Source organism: Triturus cristatus, chromosome 7 (assembly GCF_964204655.1).
Source record: "Triturus cristatus chromosome 7, aTriCri1.1, whole genome shotgun sequence".
Lineage (NCBI taxonomy): Eukaryota > Metazoa > Chordata > Amphibia > Caudata > Salamandridae > Triturus > Triturus cristatus.
In genome coordinates this window covers 1,353,834,258-1,353,858,137 of record NC_140590.1, presented here as the reverse complement: position 1 = coordinate 1,353,858,137, position 23,880 = coordinate 1,353,834,258, and the positions used below count along the sequence as shown (strand labels likewise).

General features: G+C 45.2%; 1 protein-coding gene across 2 annotated transcripts in view; it reads left to right on the top strand.

The window, feature by feature from the left end:
* Positions 1 to 23,880, top strand: part of LOC146812049 (rho GTPase-activating protein 39-like) — a 485,991-nt gene that overhangs the window by 97,935 nt on the left and 364,176 nt on the right. The gene's annotated exons all lie outside the window — the stretch shown is intronic.

The window sequence follows — 23,880 nt, the reverse complement described above, 5'->3', positions numbered from 1 at the left end:
TGGCGACCCGTGGACCTCCTGAGACCTATATTTTGTTGCCCTCACACATCACAAGACCCGCCCACTCCCTTTTTGTTTGGACCTGCACAACATTTACTGTAAATAAAGGCCACCAGTCTTTACCTCACGCTTTGTTTTGCAGCTTATCCGAAAGGTTTAGAGCCTCTACTTCTGGCGAAGTTTATTCTTATGGTCATTTAGACATCAAACACTGTTTTTTTTATGACTATGTTGATATCTCTTTTTTCCCCTTTGTTTCAGGTGGCCCTGCTTTTATCCCACAAAGTTTATTTTCTGTCGCAGTCGAGGTTCATTTTGAGTGGTGCATTGTGCTTGGTTCCTGATTTCTCTGTTTTTTTCTTACACTAATAGTCTAGTTTTGTGCAGTAGCTGGTAGAAGTAAACATCTGCTCATTCAGCTGGATTTTGCTGTGTGCTTCTTTGACTCTTGTGTTGGCCAGGTCTTGGAAACTTTTCTAAATATTAAGCCAACCACTTTCTAAGGAAGAACCACACTTCTCGTAACTAATGTGTCAGATAAAGTTCGGTATTTTATTTGTTGTTCATCTTATTTCCTCGCAGGCATTATAGGTTCTCTCCCCATAACCTTGTTGTTGGCAGCGTTTCTCATAAATGTGGAATAACAGTACTTTCCTTGAGGGAAAGTTCAGGCTATGTATTTTTTTTTTACATTTGCCTCAGGTGGACAAAAAGGGAGTTGCTAGATGTCTTTCAAATGATCTATTACTTGCACCGAGCAATAGATGGCAAAGGACGGCCAAAGGCTGACTTCCGGTACCACCAGCCTATATAGTCATTGAACGTCTGAAGACTCCTGAATTGTGGAGGCCCCAGTCTGTTGCACGAGCAGTGTTAGTTGCACAGACCTCTGAATGGAGTTTGCCAGGACCAGTGACATTTGACTTAATTTGAGGGGGTGTTGGGGCTGTGCGAGAGTCAACGTAATGCCTACTGCACCCGAGGAATACTGAAACCTTCTGCCCACAATGGAACACAATTACAGCGATGGCCAGAGTGGCATCCCGGGCACTTTAACTATCTCTGATTCCCACCCCCCTTCCAGTGGTGCTGGAACAGTTTTTATCATGAGGTGCTGTCATCTGTGTTACATCACTGCAGTCATAGGGACTGTGAAAAATCCAAGTGTTACACAAAAAACAAGTGTAGCATATAAGCAAATCCAAGTGTCACACAAAAAACAAGCGTAGCATATGAGCCAAGCCCGTTTAGCAGGATAGTGGTATGGATGTAGTATGTAGCCGGTTGTGAATTTTGGGGCACACTGTTGTAAATATATTAATAAAGCATGGTTTGGTAGCCCACCGTCATTTACAGATAGTATATTTTTCATTGACATGGTCACAACATTTTCAGAGACATGCAGTTTTACTGATTTATATTTCTGCACAAATGGTAATGTGTGGAAATTGAGTTTCAGCAAATATGTATCATTTGTGCATCACCAGGTAAAGTGTCCTAATTTGTTTTGGATCCTATCAAAATCTTTGTTTGGATCAAACTTCAGAATTAGAAGAAAATGTTCTTCATTTGTATAATATGTCAAAGACTCTGCTGGGAGCTGAATGAAAAGAGTACGTTCCTGGATTTAATTACACTGGAATCATTAGTCTGAGCTTGTACTTTGAGGAAATCTTCCTGCATGCAGCGGTGTCAAGGCTTACCTTTTATTAAGTACAAACCGTCTGCTGTCCGACCCCTGCCTGTGCTGCTGGGTAGACACCTTCCTGACCTGTAAACCTCTCTCTGGCTCTTTTGCCTGTCGCTCGCCACAGTTCTTTCTGCTTGCATGGCATTCGTTTCACTTTCTTTTTATCCACATGATGACTGGGCATCTCTACCAGCTCTGCGCCAGTATCCCCCAAGCTCTTCCCCATTTGGTCCTGGACACAGCTCGCTGCATCGTTCTGGGGCAATGCCCTGCCGCCACCGATGAGCAAACTTGTTCTTGCTGTGACATCATCCTTCCAGCTGTTGTTTCTACCTGTCACTTCTTGGCTATATTCATCTTGCACTCCTGGGCATCCACAGTTCTTACTCCTGGTCAACACTGAACACAACTCTTCCTACTCTCCTACCACCTCCTAGATGTCTTCCCTGCCCTATCAATATTTGGTCAGCACTTCAAAAGGCATTTCCATTATAAATGAGCTCCCTGCAACCATGCCTCCCATCTGTGTCTGTTTCTCTTTCCTGTCTTCATCGCTGCCTCCCCAAGGGCCTCCCCAAAAACTAGAAGACATTTGCCGAGAGCCACAATAAGTAGATGAAGTCTGGATCAGGGTCAGAATGTGTGAGATAGTTTGATGTCTGCGATGATAAATACCTGAGCGCCTTGATATTAATATTGTGCTTAATACATCCAGAGTTGCTGATCTTTTCATTTTCAGGGAGTATCGGTGACCTCATATAAGTACATCTTTGGCATCCCCAGCAAATGTGCGCCTCTTGCACATCACGGGCCCTCGTGTGGATTCGAGAGAGGCCAGGAAAAGTGTTTTTTGTAGAAGTGTGCTCTCCATAGCTATGTTTTCCTGCGTGAGGCAGGTGAATCGGTGCGAAGGGTGCTGCAGAGGGCGCGGAGCTTTGGCCGAGCGCAGATGCGGTGTGGTGCTCCGATGCCGGGCTGACCTGAGCTGCAGGGCCACTTGGTGCGAGCTGCGGAGGCTGGAGGGAAAGACTGCAGAGGCTGAGGAGTGTGGAGCGGCTGGTCGTCACACAGTAGGCTAGGTGAGGGGAGCTCAGTGAAAAAGACAAACAACACAGAGGAGTCCCCTTAGTAGAGGAGACCCCTGCCAGGGAGGTGCACGGAGACGGCAGAGGCGGTTGAGCCAGGTTTCAGTGCGGCCTGCTGTCTCGTGCGCTCCTAAGCTACTCAAGCCCGGCCAGGCTGCCTTTGACCAGTGAGCTCCCCAGTCCCAACCTCTACCTACCACCTTTTAAAACCTACTAGCGCTTTGGGCCCAGGGCCGGACTGGCCGTAGCGGGCACCAGGGGCTTCCCCGGAGACCTGCCAGGGTAGGGGACAGTTTTGGGCCCCTAGGGGTGCGTTTTTGTTACCAGGGGCCAGCAATAACCCCCCCCCCCCCTGTAACAATATCGCCTAAAACCAGCCCTGGCAAACAGCTCGGCCGCACTCCCCTCCCCCCCAGGGGGGCTGGCCTGAGCAGTTTGCCAAGGCCGGTTTTGGTTCCCGGTCCGGCCCTGTTTGGGCCCCCAACACCTTGTCCTTGTTTCATCAGCTGCCCAGGCCTGCTCAGACCACTCACTTTTACCACATCCCAGCCTCAGGCCAAGTCTGGGATCCAAGACAGGGAAAAAACAGCGTGCTCTTGCCCACCTCCCATCCAATAAGGCTGGAAGATCACACAGAAAGCCTATAGGGTGGGGAGAGGCAGCTCCGATCTGATTATACTGGTTGGACAGGTGCTATCCACCTACATTGAATAAGTAAGCTTTTGCTAAAGTCCTCTAAAAGAGCTCTCTATTTTCCAAACTAGACTGAGGAACCGAGGAACTACCAACAAATTACGATAATAACAGCCAACAAAAAACAGAGGTAAAAGGTGTAGGAAGCAAGGAGAACAAGAGGAAAGGAAGTGAAAAATAAAAAACAAAATTGGGAAGAACAAATGAGGGAGCGCCTGAGCAAAGCGACCTTTCCAGCCAACTCAGGGCAAGAACAAGCAAAGGCAAGCAGAGTGTTACAGCGTCACAAAAACACAGAAAAAATAGCAAACTAAGGGAATAAGAAAGCATCAGGAGAAATAAAGAGATGGAAAAAAGTAGGTCCGTGAGGCGCAACAAGGGGGTTCCTATCTGCATAGATAAAAATCCCAATCCCTATCCCCATGAGGTAAGGGAAGACAAGGGGACCGCCCTTCAGTGCTCGAAATGCAAAGTAGAAGAAGGCAGCTTCTGCAAGAGGCAGGGGGCAATCGCAATGATTAGTCCCCTAGTCACAACTGATTAAGGGCCTCATGACATGGACACACAGGGTCGGAGCACGAATGAGTCTGCGGACTGCGTCGAGAGAAGCCTAACTTACTCCTTTCAACCGAAAGTTTCATCAAAGTTTTGCTTCCCGAAAGATGCAGGTTCCACCATCTTCTCAACCAGCAGCGAAATTCAAGGCCTACAGTTACCACTTGAGCCCCTACAAGTTTCAGTCTTCCAAAGGGCAAACATCCAAGCAGATGAGGTTCTCATGAACCCTAGAAACCCCATGACCAACAATGATCCCCAGGTGTCCACCAGGGATGGTGGTACACCATCACCAGCACAAGTTACCCAACCAAGGCAGGAATCCCAAGAGTGCAAAAAAACCCAGGAGGATACTCACGCCATGAGAAAGCAAGGGGCAGCAACAGGGTCATCAAACTGGATATCTCAGGCCAGACACCGGACATGTCACCTGGAATATTTGCCCACATCCTTTCGGGATGACAGCATGGCCAAGGCACAGGCTATTTTCCCTGTCCTAGACGCCAACCCAACTGACCCAAAAATTGTCCATATCCACCCCCAATAAAGCCACCCCAACCCTGCCACCACCAGAGCATCAAGAACAACTCCAAGAAGAGCTAGAGGTCCAGGAACACCTGGAAGTCAAGCAGGGGGAACTCTCATATCGGGGCACTCGGAAATGGCCAGAAATGTTGGCTTCCAACACACTGGATTCACTGAGGAGTGCTCCCACTCCAGCTGCCGTCCAGGCCCTTAAAGGAGGGGCGGAATCACCTAACAGGAAGAACGGCTGCGCCACAGTGGACAATGCATGGGCATCCCTGTTAAACACCACACAGTGGTCCGTAGAAGCCCTCCAGTACCCGTCTGACAAGATGGCTATTCAACTGACCTTACTCAATAACCTAGCTGTTAACGGCGCAGGCATAGATGAGAAGTTTGGGAATCTAAATCCACTGATGAAGCGGGCACAGCTGGAGACAAAGCTGATCTGCAGCTGTGGAACAATCGTGGATAAGCTGTCCTCCCTCCCGACTATGCTCCACAGTGTCCTAAACGAGCTTAAAGCGGGGCTCAAGAAGGAGCACTCCTCCAGGGAGAGCACCCAGTCACAGGAGCCCCAGATCGTAGGGAGCCTGACTTGCAGGCACCAGTGCGGACTAACACTCCGATACCAATCACCGGCTGCCTGCACAGGGGACCTGCACATCATCTTGTGACAAACCATGAAGTAAACTCTGCCACTGCACTCGCATTGCCGAAGGAAGCTTCAGCGCAAACGAGAAGCAGAACGCAAAACAAAGGCGGATGCAGAGGAGGAAGGGTCAGAATAAAAGAACAGTCCCAAATCATCCAGCTGTGTACCCCTCTTCTGTCCACAACAAACCCATTCGGAGGTCAACCCCTCTTGCCCTGAACCCCCGCCACTAGACTCCCCAGAAATTCTAAATCCTCCCACCCAAACGGAATCCCTCTCTTTCCTCATTACCCTGGGAGGGCTGACAGGGAAGAAGCTGTAATGGACTCTCTCCCTCGTTACCCTGGGAGCGAGGGCTGACACAGGGTAGAAGCTGGAACTGACTCACCCAAGGAACAGTTTCACCATTTAGCAGTATGTCATTTGGAGTTAGTGAAAAAATGTTGCAAGAGACTCTCACACGATGAGGGGAGAACTTATCTGTGCCTTGTTCTATGCAGCTGAAGATTACCATTGTTCTGTGCTGTGTTATGTGCGTGGTTTCTAAATACATGTCATCCTCCCCAAAAAAGGTGATGTGCATTTCCTAGTTGTTGAGCATTAGCGCATGCTAAGGTGACCTTCACGATTACATTAGGTAAACAAAAAAATGTTGCTAACATTGCTAAACTGTCCTTTCTGCGTGAAGAAGAAATCATCCGAGTCCAAAGCCTACCCAACTTCCGTCTGTGGGGGTTAATATTAAAACTTTCTAATAGCCAAACTAATAATATATGGATCAGGAAACTGGTGGGATATTGTGAAGTAAATAGAGAAAGTGCTATATAAATAGTAGCCAAAAGGGTACAGTCGTTTAAGCTAGCACCAGCCTCAAATCGGAACGCGTGTTGAAATTGTAACTAGAGTATAAAATTCTATTGTGTGAATAATTCCATTCATTAAATAATTTGAATAGGAACCAAGTCTTACAAGGAGCCTCAGTTGATATTTTTGATAAAAGCACCTTATGTTTGTTGGAAAGTGCCTTCCTCCCTTCTTGAAGCGGTGGCCCTGGTGTCATGGACAGAGAATCTGCCTGATTGTGTGTGTGACCAGCAGCTGCTGGAGGGACAGTGGCTGGCATCCCAGTAAAGGCTGGAGGACATTCCTCGCGGATTACAGTCGCTGGCGTAAAGCACTGAACAGACTGGCCAGTGTTTCAGGGGTTTGTACAATGGATGGGCAGGTCTGTCCGAATCACGTGGCCCAGATGCTCGGTCACACGCTGCAGATGCTCCAGAGGGCATTGCTTAAGGCAGCACATTACGTGAGGCTTTATCACTAGTAGACGGTAGATCTTACCTGCTTGTGAAGCCAGTGTGGAAGTCCTTTACAATTAGGAAGTAGAGAGACGGGTATGATTGTATGTTCCAGCAGACTGTGTAGTAAGTAATGAATATTATGGCATGGTGGTTGAGTCTGTTTTTCTAATTCAATGTTACCAGAGAGTGCTTCATTTGCTTCTGTGTATTTGGTTGAGCCGCAGAGGCTCTTGAAACAATTTATACCAAGTCATGTGCCTTAACATATGCATCACACTTCCCTGTTCTTTTGTCTTTCGTAGTGTGGATGAGGCGTCCAGAATTTGTTCTGCAATGTTGCTTTGCTTTACCCTGGCGCCCCTTTCAACAGAAGTCTAGCAAAAGGCAACATCGAGAATTAAATTGGTCTGCAAGTTTGAGATTTGGTCTCGTTTTGGTGTAGACAATTTTTTTTATTGTTTATATATCCTCAGCCAGATCTGTGGGGGAACGGTGTGTAATTTACATGGTGCAGCAGCGTCTCTTTACCAGTGCGTGAGGTACACATCAAGTTCACGATAAAGGTACCAAAGCAAATAGAACATCTGTCAGGGTAGTTGCTCCCTTGTAAAATGCTTGTATAATTGCCTATCCGTGTGTTTGATATATCTTTGTTGTGCCTGTTTTGCTAGTTCAGAATGTGAACTAAAGAGGCCACGTCTCACTTTTATGTCGCAGTCGAGCAATGCTGAGAGGTTTAGCATGTCCTTATTTGACTCGATCTTCTAGTGGTGGAAGGAGCAAGTAGCAGGACCTTTCTCACGCACATAGGTTCATCTATAGAATGTCATGATTGAATTGTTGTGCAGCATACCGAACACCTTAAAGAGGATGTTTGCTTCTACAGGGAACTAGTAGAAAGATGCCCAATAGTATAGTCCCAGGTGTTTAAGCAAATAATCGGAGAGCTTACTCTTGTAGTCTTTCTAGGTGTTTGGGAGAATAAAGTCGGAGTTTAATATTTAGTGAATGTGGTAATATAGGCAGCTGTAGGCGACGGTCCTTACTACTTTTCTGATGGCTACTTCTATCTGCAGATTTCTGAGCTTTAAATTTGCCCCAATTGCCCGATTTGATCTGAAATTTTGTTTGTAGCAGTGCTCCTACACGCCGCTTGGTGGCATTGTGCTGCTCCATGCCACCCTGGAAGTGACAGAGCAGCAGGTAAACACGAGTCCTGTGTGCAGATGTCTCTTCCATTCTTTCTTTGCCTTCTGATGCAGATCGAGTGCGTTGCTCCCGAATTTGTCAGTTTTCAGATGGCTTCTAAATCGTTTCAGCCTGCTAGGGAATGATGTCCCCAGCAAAAAAGCTGGTTTCATGCCATGTCGCCACTGCAGGAAGTTGGTATTGATTAGGGACCTGCTCTAGGTGTGGCTTTGGTGTCTGAGCTCAGATATGAGGTTTTGTGATAAGTGTGCCCTCATTGACCGGAATGCAATCTGAAATCAGGAGGCTTAATTTTTTGTGTCAGAACACAAGGAGAAGTCCCAGCCTTTGTGTAGATACTGCTCCAGTGACCTAATTCAACTTTGCACTCACAGTCCTCCAGAAAGTCAAAGACCAAGTCCAAACACAAGCATAAGAAAGTGAAGCGAAACTCCTCCCCACCCCATCACTCTGACTCCAAACAGTAGGTGCAAGGGCGTGTCGATTTAATCCCACTCTTTTGAGGTCTCCGGCCACAGAACCGATTTCGCACTTGATTCTGACACAACCAGAGTTTCCTAGACCATTGTTGACCCCATAGCAAATAAAAGCCTTCAAAAAGACTGTGCTACAAATGTTTAGTTCACCTTCTTCTCCATCTGCCACACTTTTGTTGCCACTGAACTGCAGGGGCTTCTAGTCTGGTTACCACTGGGTCCATGCCTGGTGTTATATGCACCCCTGGGACCTGTTACCAGACCCATACCTGCATACTGGTCGACTTCCACTCCAGCCCCACGATCATTGTCAGTGCTGACAGCTCTAGCACTGGAGTATGATCAATCAATCAATCAATCAATGACATTTATATAGCGCACTACTCACCCGTAGGGTCTCAAGGCGCTTGGGGGGGGGGGGGGGTGCCGCTACTGCTCGAACAGCCAGGTCTTGAGCTTCTTCCTGAAGGAGAGATGGTCTTGGGTCAAGCACAGGTCAGTCGGGAGGGAGTTCCAGGTCTTGGCGGCCAGGTAGGAGAAGGACCTTCCTCCTGTAGTCGCTCTTCGGATGCGGGGGACGGCGGCGAGGGCGTGGCTGGCTGATCGGAGGTGGCGTTTGGGAGCGTAGAAGTTGATTCGGTTGTTGAGGTAGCTCGGGCCTTGATCGTGTAGGGCTTTGTGTGCGTGTGATCCAATATCGACGCCCATGTATGATCCTAGACTATGATAATACAAAGGTGGAGCCTGTTACCATTCACGCTCTGCCTCTTCTGGCTTTCAGCTGTCTACAACGGCTCTATCATATTTTTGGTTATGATTCTGTTCCCTTGTCAGAGTAGGATACACCCTATATATTGCTGCTAATGATTGTGAAGGGGATGGCGTTCTACCCCCTCATTATACTGATAAACTGTACCTTTGTTTACTCAATGTCAGTGGGCTTGATACCTTTCCTGAGATAGAACTCGACTCACTGCATAGACCACCAGTGGAAGAGAGTGCCACAATTGCAGTAGTGGTTCTCAAGGCAGCCTTGCTACTGAAATTACTCCAGTCTTCCATTTACTAAAACAAAACTTTTGACAGAAATTCTGCAGCCTGGTCCAGAAACATTTGAGTCTCTGCTTCCATTTAACGATGGCCTCACAGATACTCTGATGTTTACTTGGTCATAACCATTCTCTTGTCAGCCTGTGAACAGGCAGGTGGACAGATGCCATAGACTGGCACCTGGTGACCCAGATTTTCTCACCAAGCAACCCACTCCAGAGCTTGTTATTGTACAGGCTTTCACCATTAAGGTGAATCATAATTAATTTCCAACCACCACCGCAGATAGAGAATCCTGCAAGTTTGATGCTTTTGGTAAATGCAAGTTTTCTTCTGCTAGTCTGGCACTGCGATCTGTGAATTCAATGTGCCTGGTGGGCTGCTACACACATGCCCATTGGCACATGCCATTTAGATCTTGCAAGCGACCCCAGAAGATCTTGGGATCTGTTTGGCCCAGATGATGCATGATGAGTAAGATATGGCCAAGCCTGTTATCAGCACAGGTCTGGGTAGCGCGGATGACCTGGGCTGGCCAGTGTTGTCCTTCGTAGACACTCCTAGATTAGGTCAGCTGGATTCTCCGGGGAGGTACAGGCCACCCTACTGGACATGCCTTTTTATGGGTCTTGCCCTATTGGAGGGTAGATGGGCTCCACTTTGGAAAGCTTTAAAGACAGCAGAGCTACAGCACTTCATTGAGGCTATCGACTCCTGCCAAACAATTTCTGCATCACTTCCAGATGTTCAGGGTCTATATAGGCAGGCAGAGACATATAGGCAGAAACAGCCTTCCCACCCAGTGATGCAGGAGGCAACCTATGCCTTTTGAGGTCTAGGACACTAGTCTGTCAGGCAATGTGTGGGCCAGCAAGGATACCAGTCGTCTAGCTCTCTCTACCCTGCTACAGTGGCCAACAAACCACGTTAATTTGCCCCTAGTAGCGCATGTCCAACCAGTGGGAAGCAGGAATCAGTATTACCCCTCGGGCTGGTCAGCAATCTCGCCTGTTAACGGGTTTTACAAATTGTTCAGAAAGGCTATGTACTGACTTTTCTCCCCACCCTGTTTCCCTCCCACACAAAACAAATTTTGGAGGAGCATCGGTTTATCCAACTACAGGAGGTACGCATGTTGCTTTCCAAGGTTGCCATTGAGAGGGAACCAAACTTGAAGAAAGGGAGGCATTGTTATGCTCAAAATTACCTCATCCTGAAAAAGGATGGTGGCCTCAGGCTTCTCCTGGATCTTTAAACCTTGAATGCCTTCCTGCAGAAGAACACATTGAAAGTGCTCCTGTTATCTCAGATCCTGTCTGCCCAGGCTGGGTGTCCTTGCACTCGCAGAATACGTATTATTATATATCCGTCCTCAAATCCAACAGGCGTCACTCGTGGTTCATGGTTGTCATGGAGCAATTTCAGTGTGCCCTTTTTACCTTTGGTCTCACCCTCACCCCACAGGTGTTCACTAAATTGATGGCAGTGGTTGCTGCCCATCTTCCGAGTTCAGGAGCCCCGAAGTCCTTGTGTTCCCATACCTCAACGACTAGCTGCTGAACACAGGCTCTCCACAGTCCGCCCTGGACCACCTCCAGATGACAGCGGAACTCTTGACATCATTGGGGTTCATTATAAACGAGTCAAACTCCCACCTAATTCTTTCACAGGCCTTCCATTCATTGGGACAGTTTAGGACAGCAGTGAGTCCAGGGCGTTTAGGCCAGATTTAATGTTTCAGGCTCTGTCCTGGATCACAATGGTAGTGGGTCAGAGGCTGCCTTGTGCATCCTCTTCATCAATGGTAGCAGGTGGCACATACATGCACTGAGGAGAAACTTGAAGTTTCAATGGGAGGTTTCAATGGGCCCAGCTTTAAGGCAGCCTTTCTAACACCGTTCAGGACTCTGAAGAGACAGCTTGCGGTCTATAGTGGTGGCATATTGTATGCGATTTTTCTAGCACCAGGTCCATCTCCCTTTCCCACCCAGAGCTGACACTGGTGACAGACTCATCACTGCTGGGTTGAGGAGGTCACCTGGGCAAGGTGGAAATCAAAGGACTCTGGTCTCCAGCGGAGGGCCAGCTCAATGTCATTCTGCTGAGCTGCTGGCCATTTATTTGTCTATCTCTGAAGACCTTCCGCCATCAATCAAGGGGAACAAAAGCAAAGAAATAAATAAAATAGCCCGATGGAGTTAACCCAGATCTGTTACTGGGGGTGAATGTTTGCTTTTTTCAGCATTCTGTCCATCATCTGTTCTTTTTGCATTTGTCGCCTTAAGTGGTAAGAGTATGCCCAGTCATCGGTCCCGTGCTCTCTCTGCCACCGGATTCAAGCTAGCCTAGCTGATGAGGGGTGATACCCTGAAACCGGCCACAGGATGCGCGTTTCCAGTCCAGGGAGGACCTGGCCTTGTGGTTTGGTCTCGACTGTTCCCATGGGAGCAAGTTCAAGACTGATGTGCATATGGCTGGGTCCAAACTGGACTGGCGTGGCGAACAAAAAAAAGATGGATTTAACCCAGATCTGTGACCAGGGGTGAATGTTTTAATTTTTTCACTATTCTGTCCATCATCTGTTCTTTTTGCATCCTTTAAGAGGAGGCTGGTCCAGGTTCTCACGGTCAACACCCCTGCTATGCGGTACTGCAATAAGCCATTTTTCCCGACCCTCCTGTCTCAGCAACAGGGCAGGGTCCTCCATCCAAATCTATACACTCTGTGCTTATTCGCGGGGAGATCAAGTGGTCGCAGTTGACTGCATTTGACTTACCGCCTTAAGTGCTGGTTGCCATCCTTGCTGCCAGGTGCCTGTCCTTCAAATTGATTCATGCCAGGCGCTGGGGCAATTTGTAACCTGGTTTAGCATTTGCAAGGTTGACCCCTCATAGGCAAAACTGGGGGACGTCCTTGTGATTGTTTTGACTTTAGCCTAGCAAAGCCTTGCAGTGAGCATTATAAAAGTTTACCTGTTATAATGAGGTTGATTAAATGTTTGACATTGATTTCCTTTCATACTGTTTGTTATGCCAGGTGGGACCTTTACCCGGTCTTGACTTTCCTCATGAGTATGTTCTTCATGCAGAAGCATAGCTTATTGCTGCACCTTCTGACTTTGAAGACTGTTTTTCTTGCTGCAATTATGATAGCTCATCGCCTGAGTGAACTACATACACTTTCAGGGCAACTGTCCTATAACACTTTTTGACCAAACAAATTGGTACTGAGGACTCAGGTGGCCTACTTACCAAAAGTCGTGACTCCCCTTCCTAACTGAGGTGGTATGGTGAGCAAAAGAATGATGCCAGTGGTTAGACTTATTGCAAGTAGCCTCCCATCACCTTTTGTGTGTTTCAAGTACCGCCCTAAGTGGCATAGGTATGCCCAGATGTGGGTCCCATGCTGACTGTGTCATTGGAACAAAGCTGTGCTCAGCTGATAAACCCATAACTAGGGTGAAACCGGTCCTGGGTTGCTTGTGTTCTTATTCAGGGAAGACCTGACTTGGCAGTTCAGGTTGGACTGTTGCCATGTGGAGCCGGGTCCAGACTGATGTGCATATGGCTGGGCCCAAACTGAGGTAGCATGATGAGCAAAAGAATGATAGATGGTGTGCTACTCAGAGCTATTGCCAGTGGTTAGGTTTATTACAAGGAGCCTCCCATCATCCTTTGTGTGTTTCATGTACCGTCCCAAGTGGCATGGGTATACCCAGACTAGGGTCCCATGCACATTTTTAGGTCTCGCCTGACCCAGCGCATGCGCTGGTCTGGAGAGACTTATTGAGAGGGCTCCAACAAGTGCTACCAGGCCAGCCTAGAGCTACAGTGCATGTGCACGGGCGCGCGCGCCGCGCTTGACCGCGATTACTTTCACTTTCGCGGCCGCACGGCCGCTGTGATGTTTGATCGCGACGGCCGCTTGGCATAGCCAATAGGTCTCGCTTTTGGGACCTTATAAGTATTTAGTTATACAACTGTTGTATGGCTAAACACTTATAAGGTCCCAAAGGCGAGACCTATTGGCTATGCCAATGCTTGTTATTTTTTCCTGATGGTTGGCTGAAAATGATGAAAGCCATTGTAGAGCGAGACTCAACACACAAAGGTTTTACTTGTTCCAGCAGAATGGGATCTACTTTTCCAAGTGCATCAGATTAATCAAGAAATAGAACAGAGATATTTTGCTTGCAATCTGTAAAGCATCATCCCAGATGTTTAGTGGTGTGTGGTCTTCTGGTTTAGAATCTAATTGCACTGGGCCTACCAAATTCTGTGTCTTTAATAGTTGTTCACGCTTCTCTACATCAATGTTTCAAGGTCTTTTGACGGCATTGGGAAATTAGTAATAGGTTGTTATTTCTCTATTGGTTGTGTGATCTAACGTGTCTTTTTAGATCCAGCATCATAGTGGTTACTTTGGGAATGTTTGCAGTGGTTCCTTGATCTAAGTAATAAAAGAAGCTACTGTGAATTCATGGTTATTGAAAATGTGTGTGGTTAATAGTGTGGTAAGAAAAATCCTTGAAAGTATCAATATAGCGTATTTATTCACTGGTTGGAATTGTAACGGAACATGAATAGTCTTAGGTGTGTATTGTGCGTTAGGAGTAGGGGAGGATGTGTGTGCCTTTCGAGGGCTCCTGAGGTCTGGATATGCTCCTGGAGTGATCAGGTCAAACCCTTTCTTAGTTCTCCCTCATTCACAAAGTAGAGTTAAAGTACTTCAGATAGTGAGGTTCAACCATGATCCTCGTTGACCCACTTGAGCTATGCAAGATCCAGTTCAGACAGCTGTATCAGCTGTAAAGCCTTTCTCACTTGAAAACAGGAGGACAGCATCTTGTACAAGGCTATTGATCTAATACTTCATTAGTCCCTCTGTTTAAAAGTACAGGTGCTGTAGAGCAAGAAAACCTAAGTTTGCCTTCTTGCAGACGTCTTAAAGATACTAAGCTTTCTTTAATGGTGTGTACGGATCCACCTACCTCATGCTTCTGCTAGTCATTCTGCTTCTGTTGAAAATTGCCAAAAGTTGGCTGACTAGCTTGGAAAAGTCCAACCCTGAATTCATAACCACGTACCCAGCTGAGAACAAGTAATCACTGCAAATTGGATTATCAATGGAAATGGGAGATAATTATACTAGTAGTTTATTTGTGTCTCCCAGTACATGTGGTGCATGTTGGCAGGGTCATGATGTTAAGCAGTAAAAATGTATTCTGTTAAGTTAGCCTCCGCTCTCCCCCATTTTGTCTGTGAACACCCATTTTGTGTTTCTGCGAGGACTTTTGCAAAGTCAGAAGTTACATGTTCACTGAAAGCTGGTTGTACTGATAATACTTAAGTGCCAGAGTAGAGGCCCTGCCCTGCCGAAAGGCCCCGAGCACGCAGATGTTCCTATCTACAAGCCCACCAATGCCTGTACCCACCCCTACCTATCTATGAAAGTGATGTGGGAGTGGGTGTATCAGGATTCAACAGTTCAGCATGTAAGCATTATGTAACAATGACAAAGGGGTTTTAGTGCTTGTCTTACTGTACCAAATTTGTATAAATCCCAGGATTGAAACCATGATAGTCAGTTCCCTCTCAGACACTTGCAGTGTCTGTATGACGGAGCCCGCTCATGAGATGTAATAAACTTGTGTTTTCTTTCTCTCCAGAGTCGATCCTCAATTTGTGAACCCGTAGACTAAGGGTGTCCCTGCACCAGTGAGACAGATAAAAATCTCACTTCTACAAAGACAAGTTATCAAAAGGCCCATTGTAAAGCCTCAATCTCAGTTATGCTCATGGTATTGTTAACTTGATGGATGAATGTTAGCAATTATAAGAAATAATCATCCAAATAGTTATCAGGGCGTATCATGTTTAGTGTAAGCCAGTCATTGGATCATCCTTGAGCTAACCCTATTGTGAAACTTTCTAGTATTATAATCTGGTCTTCAGAGCACACTTTCTACAGACCAACAGACTAATTTTCAGTCTGTGGCCCAGTTAGGATGAGCTGTAATGCAGAACCTCTTAGGTCAGTAATTTGTTATGTTCTCTTCTCCCTACTCACCTCTTCTTTATGCTCCTTGGTCCTCTCTTGTATTCTCCCCTCCTGTCTCCATTTCCTTATCTCTAGTCTTCCCAGCACTCTCTACCCTCCACTTCTTTCTCTTCCTTTTGCCATCTTTCAGTTGGGTATGGTTACATTTTCTGGTCAGACAGAGAAATACTGATCAGAACACTAGGACAGGCTACTATTTACCCAATAGTGATAGTTCTCTCAGTTACTAATTTTTTTAAAGTTGGTGGTGGAATGTAAACACTCACTATGACAAACTGCAAACTGGTTTACGCCCTTGTGGATGACAACTGGATGCCCATTCCATGTAGGGTGCACAACGAATAATCGAGTGCAAATGTTTTTGCCCCTGGTTTTGCACTTTGCATCTGTTATGGAATGAGCACGGATACTAGTAGCATAGTAAATTATCTTCATGTTCTTTCTGGGTGAGAATGTGCACAATACAAAATCTGGGGCAACAACTTTTTGTACTCTTTATTCCTCATTGTTTATCGCTAAAGTTATAATAGGGTGATAAATACACCCGATATTGTGCACTGACAACATTTTTTAGTATCCAATAAAGTCTCCCAACTCGGAATGTGGCCTTTGGATAATAAAGTACCAGTGTGTGATGCAATTGGGCCTGTGCTCGGTATTTTGACTGCACGTAAAGGACCATCTAGGTTTTTAATACGTTTTTAAATGGTTCCTATGTGCCACAATTGGTGGATGCAAGGTCCAGAGTTAATCCAAGGAGAGCCCCCTCACAAGAGTACACTTATTTGATTTTCTTTTAGTGTCTGTGTGCTGTTTGTGTGTGTCTCTCTTCTTTCACACTGGTGGACAGTTTTAGATGACCTTTTGTGTGCAATATCAATACTTACTGTGAGCTTTCAGCCAGCCCACTGCTTATCATAGGTTGGCTTTCTTGTCGATATCTATCCTTACTTTGTATTCAGTGTTTTTTCTTCCACCTCTTGGGTTTGTTCTTCTCATTGACATAGCACCTTCACCACCCTTTATAGTGAATGACTTGTATCCTTCTACTGCTTACATTCAGGGAACGACTTTTTAACTACTTTTTTTTCTCTTTTGCTTTCAACACTTCATAGGATTGCATATGTTTTCTTGCGCTGTCTTCACTGCGTGCTGCTTTTCTATTAAAATCTTGGCCAAAGTTGCTCTCTTATTTTTGCCTTTTCTCACTTCATCAATTTCTTTCCCCACTACTCCCTGTCCCGCTCAGATTTTACTTATTATGCTCCTCACTTGTGGGGCCAGGCTTCTTTGTTTGTCAGTGGTGTTGACTTGCTACCGCCACCAATGCACTTTCGTTGGTCAGTCACAATTATTTTTTATTTCATTTTTATTTTATGTTTTAGAAGCGCTCAGCAGCTGCAATATACTACCTGACTGCTCTTTTCTCTGAATGCACTTTATTGCATCTTTTTTGTATGTTTTTATTTTTACAATTTACCACTCCAGTGTGGGTGTTCAGCATCTTGGAACGGTCATTTAAACAAAACAAAAAAAGCAATAATGGTAGCTGTCTCAGGACATATGCGCATGCATGTATGCATGATGAAGTGTGTATACATCATGACACTGGGGCCGAATTAATTTTTTAGGCCGATGCTGTTCCGCATAGGCAGAATGCATTGGCAGACCCAAAATGTCGACCTGCTTTCAAAGACTAGACCTATTGGCTTTGCCAGTGCTTTTGTTAAAAAAAGATTCTGCTCTCCACTTCCTTGCCCGTGTCGTCTAGGTTACATTCTTAGCAGTGAAACCTTTGATTATTGCCAATAAAGATACATTTAGTGGTCAACTGTATTATTTGTTCAACGCACTGATATAAGATTCCAGAAATGTTCAAATGTGGGCAAAACCTGCAAGGCTGTGTGGGTGAGAGTGGGTTCTGGCTCCACTTTGCATGTTTACATTGGCAGCAAAGTCCTTGAAAACCAAACTTTTTTCTAAGCAGCTTCCTGAGGCGAATGAGACACGAGCCGCGCTGGAAATTGTAAAAAAAAATGTGGGAAACAAATTGTGTTTTTGTGGCAGTCTCCCATTTTTGTGCATCGCCACATTTTTAGCGAAAGAAGTCATCTCCTTACTTGAGTACAAAATCAAAGTGGTTGGAATATTTTTATTCTGTGATCAGGGGTGCAAGGCAGGCCCCTGCGGTGAGGGGGAGTAACTCTTCAGGGAGGGCCCATCCGCCAAACCCAATGACTATTTGTGAGGTATGGGAAACTCGGGGGCCCGTCATCACATTCATGGGGGAGGAGGGGACATTCGTTTTTGTGAGTTATATGTAGGGGTTGGAATACCTCTAGCACAGCTAGCCAATAATGCGGTTTCCTAGCCAATGGGTTTGTTTAAGGACATTTACTTCTGGTGTGAAAACATAAGAAGTAATATGTACTGGGTGAGAACCCTTCATGTAGTCATTGCCATCACTCCCGTTACTGTAAAATACTCCAATATATTTGTTTTTAGAATGTCCCTACATCTCCCTGTCCTGATGACGCCCTATATTTAGAGTAAGGGGGTCAAAACGTCATCGACATAATACCAACAAGCAAACCTAAAGGGCCTAATTTTATAATAGACAAAGGCACGCAAGGCCTATTGACTTCAAAGTATTTAGAATTGTTTGTTGTTGAAAGAAACACACACGTTTTCCTCCTGTCACTTTCTCTTGAATGTATATATTCTTGTCTTGTGGTTCTGTACACTTGGAACACATTGCACTGTAGTTGTATGTATAAACTACAATTATAACTGTGATAATGGAGCGATGGTCCATTTATTGACCTAATGCTGTAATTAAAAACAGAAATTATTTCTGATAACTCTTCACATGATAATTAAAGTCACCAATGGAAACCACTGTTGCTTTAAACAAATGACACCCAGGTTCCCATGGTGGTAAGGGTAGTATAGGATATATCTGTTCACATGAGGGCCAGGTCTTTTCCTGGGGAATTCAGCGCCTACGTTTCAGTAAAGAAACGGGGGTCTGGGAGTCCCTGAAGAAAATATGAACATGGGCCTGCCTTCCAGCGCTAGCCTTTGAGATGCGAAAAGCTTTGTTTCACGGAGCGATCCGCCAAGGCCAGCATCCTTGCCTAGAGGGTCAAATCGGAGTGGTTTCGTTTTTTACCATAACTGTTTCATGACACCTCAATATATTAATTACCATTCTTTAGTGACCATTCCCTAGGAGGTTTGTGCAAAACGTGTTGCTGTTAGACTTTGCATCTGGTCTGTATTTCTCCAGCCGATCAGGCCGCAGAGGAGACTAGTTTCCTTTGTATTCGGCGTCACTTTCTCTGCCTGAGTGAGCATTGGGGGAGCCTGGCCGCTGCCCAAAAGTAATGCTTTGTAAATATTGAATCAAACTAGCGCCCAGCATGTTCGTTTATTGCAATAGTGTGTTTACTTTCCACCAGTGGTTTCCATATCAGTGTGGCACCTCAGTACGGAAACTGGCTGTTCGCAGAAACTAACGTTAATGTGGGTGGAAACACTGCCGAGCAACAGTGGCGCCCAGCATCCTGATCGGTGCAACGCCTTTGTGTTTGAATGAGTGCTCATCGCCGTGTGAATACTCCGCAAGCAACCAGTCATCGCATAGAAACGGGGACGTTGTGATATAGGACTCCTACAACTGCAGATGATATGGAAGCCGTGTTAACAGTTAAGCCTTACCCCGCTTACAAACATTGCCTAAAAGCGAAATGAAGCAAGCAATTAACAGAAAAGCCAATGTGTCTGGCATTGGCAAGCATGCATTTTTTAAATTAAAAAATGTCTAAAATGTTTTTTTGCAGACCTGCAATATGCAAATAATAAAAATATTAAAATAAAAATAGTGGGCAAGGATACACATGCCCTGGCACTGAAGTGCGTTTTTGTTCCAAGTGGCCGTGCAAATTTGATCAGAGAAAGCGCTGTCACTCACATGGCTTAAAGTGCGTAAAGTAGTTGACCTATTGCGCCATGTTGCATGCTCTGGTTGGCAGAAGAAACACGTGAATAACTGTTGAACAGACTGATGGAAAAAGACAGCTGATATATATCTTAGCTATAATGAATTTTGGAAAACATGAGGCTGGTGAGATTGCTAAAGCTCTTTCTCAACCAGACCCAAACGTGCAAGCAGCCAAATGACGTGCGCACACGGGGACACCTGAGTGCTCGCACCTCGTGGGGCAGACAGGTGCTTGTCTAACTGGTCCTGCAGGACACTGTGCTGTGTGCCTGGGAGAATACATGTACTGTCACAAGTGGTGGATGAGGGTGCCCAATAGTTATACTTGAACGAAGAACCATTCCACTGACTGAATCATTTCTTGGCAGGGAAAATTTAATATTTGCATTTTTGTTTTGATATTTGAATTTTCTTCCTACTCTATCTGTGGATGAATCTGACGCACTGCTGACTTACTGAAGCAATCAAGTAACATTTTTGAGTGATTTTGTATGTTTAAGCTGCTTGCTACTGCTGCACTTTGCCATGCAACATAAGCACGCTTCATGCCTATGAAGACTGTTCTAAGGCAGGCAGACTGTCCTAGGGTCCAATGCTGAAACGCGAACTGCTTTCCCTTTAGTGATATATGGCAAAAGGCATTCTGGCTGAAAAATTACAACCTGGATGTACTTCTATTTGGAGCTGTGGTGCTGGAATTAGAGTCACTAACACTGAACTGAACTCAAGTTCTATGCGCTGTAAAAAATGGGCAGGCATCTGCCAGCTTCTCTCGTTCCCCATGACTCCTATTTTATTCATGTATACATCATGCCGGTTCTGTGGATAGATATGAACAATTGCCCCTTGCACTGAATGGCATCCCATCTGATCAGCTTAGCCCTGTTCTTCTCTGCCCTTACATTCATTATTGCACATGGCTGTTCACCATGATATGGTGCTGTTCTGATTTTCCCGTTTGCATGAACGCGATGTCCTTAATCAGATATGTACTTTCAGAAAGAATGCATTTTATACAACCAGCTGCCTGGTGGTGCTTAGATCGTGTAAGGCGATGAGGTGCCTCCATGTCTTCGGACACCGTGCTTGGAGTGCTGAGCTTTTGATCATCAAACTAATGCAGCCATGAGTTGAATTTGCTTCAGTTTAACCAGTTAGAGTCAAGCAATTGATAACAATAATTTGTCAATGAAAAACCCCTAAATAAACCTGTGGTGTTATAGTGACATGAAGTTATCTCTCGATTATCTTACCAGGGCACAAAAGTCCCAGCACTCTATCTCTTGGACCACTATGAAGTGCATAAGGCCCTGAGTGCTGCAGCAGGGCCTGAATGTTCATAGTAGGTTCTTACAAGTGCTCATGCTCACATGCCACACTGCAGCCCTTCTCAATTTCTAGGCATTGGTGTAGTAGTGTTGTTGGAGATGGCATTTAAGCCATGAGCAAGGACCCCAAATTTAGGCTACAGGCTCCAATCGGGAGATGGGTTCTAACATTATTTTATTACAAGTAGAGATGGAAAATATGTGATGGCAAGTCATCACTCTTTGTCTTTTGTCTGATATTTCTGAATCTGCAACATTGGCCGGAAAAAAAATAAAGGTTTTCATATTTTTGATAAATAGCATACAAATTCATCATAATAGGTGGAAAAATAAATCTAATTCCACCAGATTGGTTAATATTTAACCCCTTCATCGCTCATGACGGAACCGCTCCGTCATGAGCCACGGTTGCCGTGTGCTCATGACGGAGCGGTTCCGTCATGCCACGACCGTTGGCGGCCGCTCCGCCCACGCGGCGCTGTTTCCCCGCCTGTGCGGGGGGACAACGCAACTGGGCGGAGTCATGACGGAACCGCTCCGTCATGAGCACAGCTCAACCGTGGCTCATGACGGAGTGGCTCCGTCATGAGTACAGCGCCACCGCGCTGCCCCCCGCACCTCCCAGCGCTGCGGCGGAATTCCCGCCGCAGCGAAAGGGTTAAAAAGAATTATGATTATTCATTGTAATAATAACAATATAGTCCTTAAAATAATAACAATGAAACTTGGTTGTATTCCTCCTATATTGAAATAAATTATATGCATAATTTTCACTTACTAGTTCAAATAATAATGTTGCATCTTACATAGGCAATGTATTTCATCATTCACATTCGTCATCATCATCATCTTCTGAATAGGTGTCATCATTCTCTGTGTCTGTTTGATTTTCACAGGCTGGAAGTCTGCACGTCAGTGCACTTGAGGTCATTTAGGCAGCAGACACATGTTGACAGTTTGCAGTTCCTGATGCTTTTGCAAGCTAATAGATCTTACACAGCCTGAGGTGCCGGTTGCCCCTCAATCCAGTCCACTACCAGTTGCTCTGCTTCCTCGTGTTTTTCCAACTTCCACCCTCTCCCAGATGGACTAGGTGTCTGTGGATCATTCAGAAGACATCTCTTGCATATAGCAGCTTGTTAATTCGCACGTTCGGAATGTTTCTTCAGACAGTCCCTGGAAGGTGGAAACTAATTATTGTCCATCTCACCCTTCTTTGCGCAGAATAGGTGATATCTCGAGGCATTCACGTGATGAACCGAAGATTGTGGTGCATATAACAACACTAGAATTGCTCCAATTTGTCCATTAGTTCTTCGAAGAGATCCCATTCGTCTCTGAGCTGCAAAAATGTTTCCTGTGTATGGCTGTTGGTAGAAAGAATTTTGAATGCACTTACTTTCCCTTTTTCCGCAGATGCGCTTACTGTGTCGCATCCGGTAAATGTATGGAGACTGAGCACAACAAACATTTCGTCAAGAGTTGACGCTATTTTCCCAATGTCAAGGACTCTCATGCGTATTTTAGTCCCACATTTCAGAAACAATTTAGCAGTGATTCTGTCATGGAATCCCAAACACATAATAAGCATATCGGTGTCATCTAAGCTTATTAGTGCCTCATAACCCTCATTATCAGCCTGTGCAGCATGCAGCAACAAATGACCATCTGCTTCGTTGTGTGTACTTTTGAGATTGGTTACTTTGTGGCTCCCTTCAGATGTGGTTTTGTATTATTTATCTTCACAGTTCGCGTACAGTGTTTTGTTTTATTCTCAAGTTTTACAAACTACTCGGTTTCCTCCATTCATTAACAAGAAATGCAATAAAAGTTTTATTCCTTATGTGGCTTAGGACTTTTCTCCATTATCTGACAATCTGGGAAGTTGAGATGCTATGTAACTTCTGCCAGAGTTGCCCCCCCTCTGATTGTGCTTTCGCTGTTCTTAATAGATGTCTCATTGTTCTTATCAAACACAACATCGATTCTTTGACTCCTATTTCCTTCCTGCAAAGCCATGGACAAGCTAGACATAGCCACCTTACCAAAGTTTGAGTCCTCTCCTTTTACTCTCTGAACAAGAACCACCATCAATCAGTGTGGCTGAATTTCCAGGTATTTCCTCAGCAGGCATGACATTTTTCTGCAAGTATGTTGCTAAAACAGCTTTGTTTGTCTTTCCCAACAGACCTTCTGGTGTTGCTAAAGCCCAAGGTAAAGGTCCTAAGGGGTGAGAGAGTATCTCCACCATTTGAAAGTTCTGATTCTGTGCTGTCACAATGATTCAACCAAATAGTGCTTTGTCTGCTTTCATGAAGATTGCCCTGCTATTGCTCTTCGCTGCCTTCTTCTTGGACATGTTAGTGAAGGATTTTAGTTTGTTCATTTTCATTGGATCATGAAACTTATTAATAGGTGTATTCTCAAGTCGCTCAAGTTTGAAGTCTGTATAGCACTGATCACTTATTTTACGCACCTTCATTATTTTGGATTCTATGTCTTGTGATGCCTTTTTTTTACCATGGAGAGACTAATACGATCATGTAGCCCAACAAATGGGGTTATCCAGTTTTGAGCCAGACTAAGCTCTCGTAAATGGTATCTTAGTCTTTTCCAATTCGTGACTTATTTAGGTCTGCATGAGTAAGTTCTGATCTGTTGTTATGAACCATTTCCATTATCCGACCCAAAAAGGCGCTTCTGTGTTCAGCCCTCATATGATATCTTTTAATAGCACCTGCTTTGAGGTTGAACCTTGTCATACCACCTCGAGTCTGTGTCTCTTTATTGACTGTTACCTCTAGTGCTTGATCGACCAGAATTCATCCAAACGCATTGACATCTGACAGTTGAACTGAAAAGCATCCGTTGATGAAGTTGTGGTGTATTTCTGGATGTTTCCCTGCAAGTAACGTAATTTCGACATAGTATGCTGGAAGATATCTAGCATAGTTCTTCCTGTCATGTGCAAAACACCATGGGATCATAGAGTGTATGGTAAGATGTGAATGCCTATTTCCTTCTGGAGCAACCTGCAGAAGAGCCAGCAAGACATTTTCAACAAAATCCACATTCGACATCCAACATGCAGAAAGATCTCTATTGTCATTACGAAGAGATCCAGGAAAACATCACAAAGCTCTTATACTGCAGCAAAGGCAGCATTCTGCAAGAGGGTGTCTAACCTCTGTTGGCATAGGTCTTTTGCAAAGTCATTAAAATCCTCAATGAAGGAGTAGACTACCTAAAT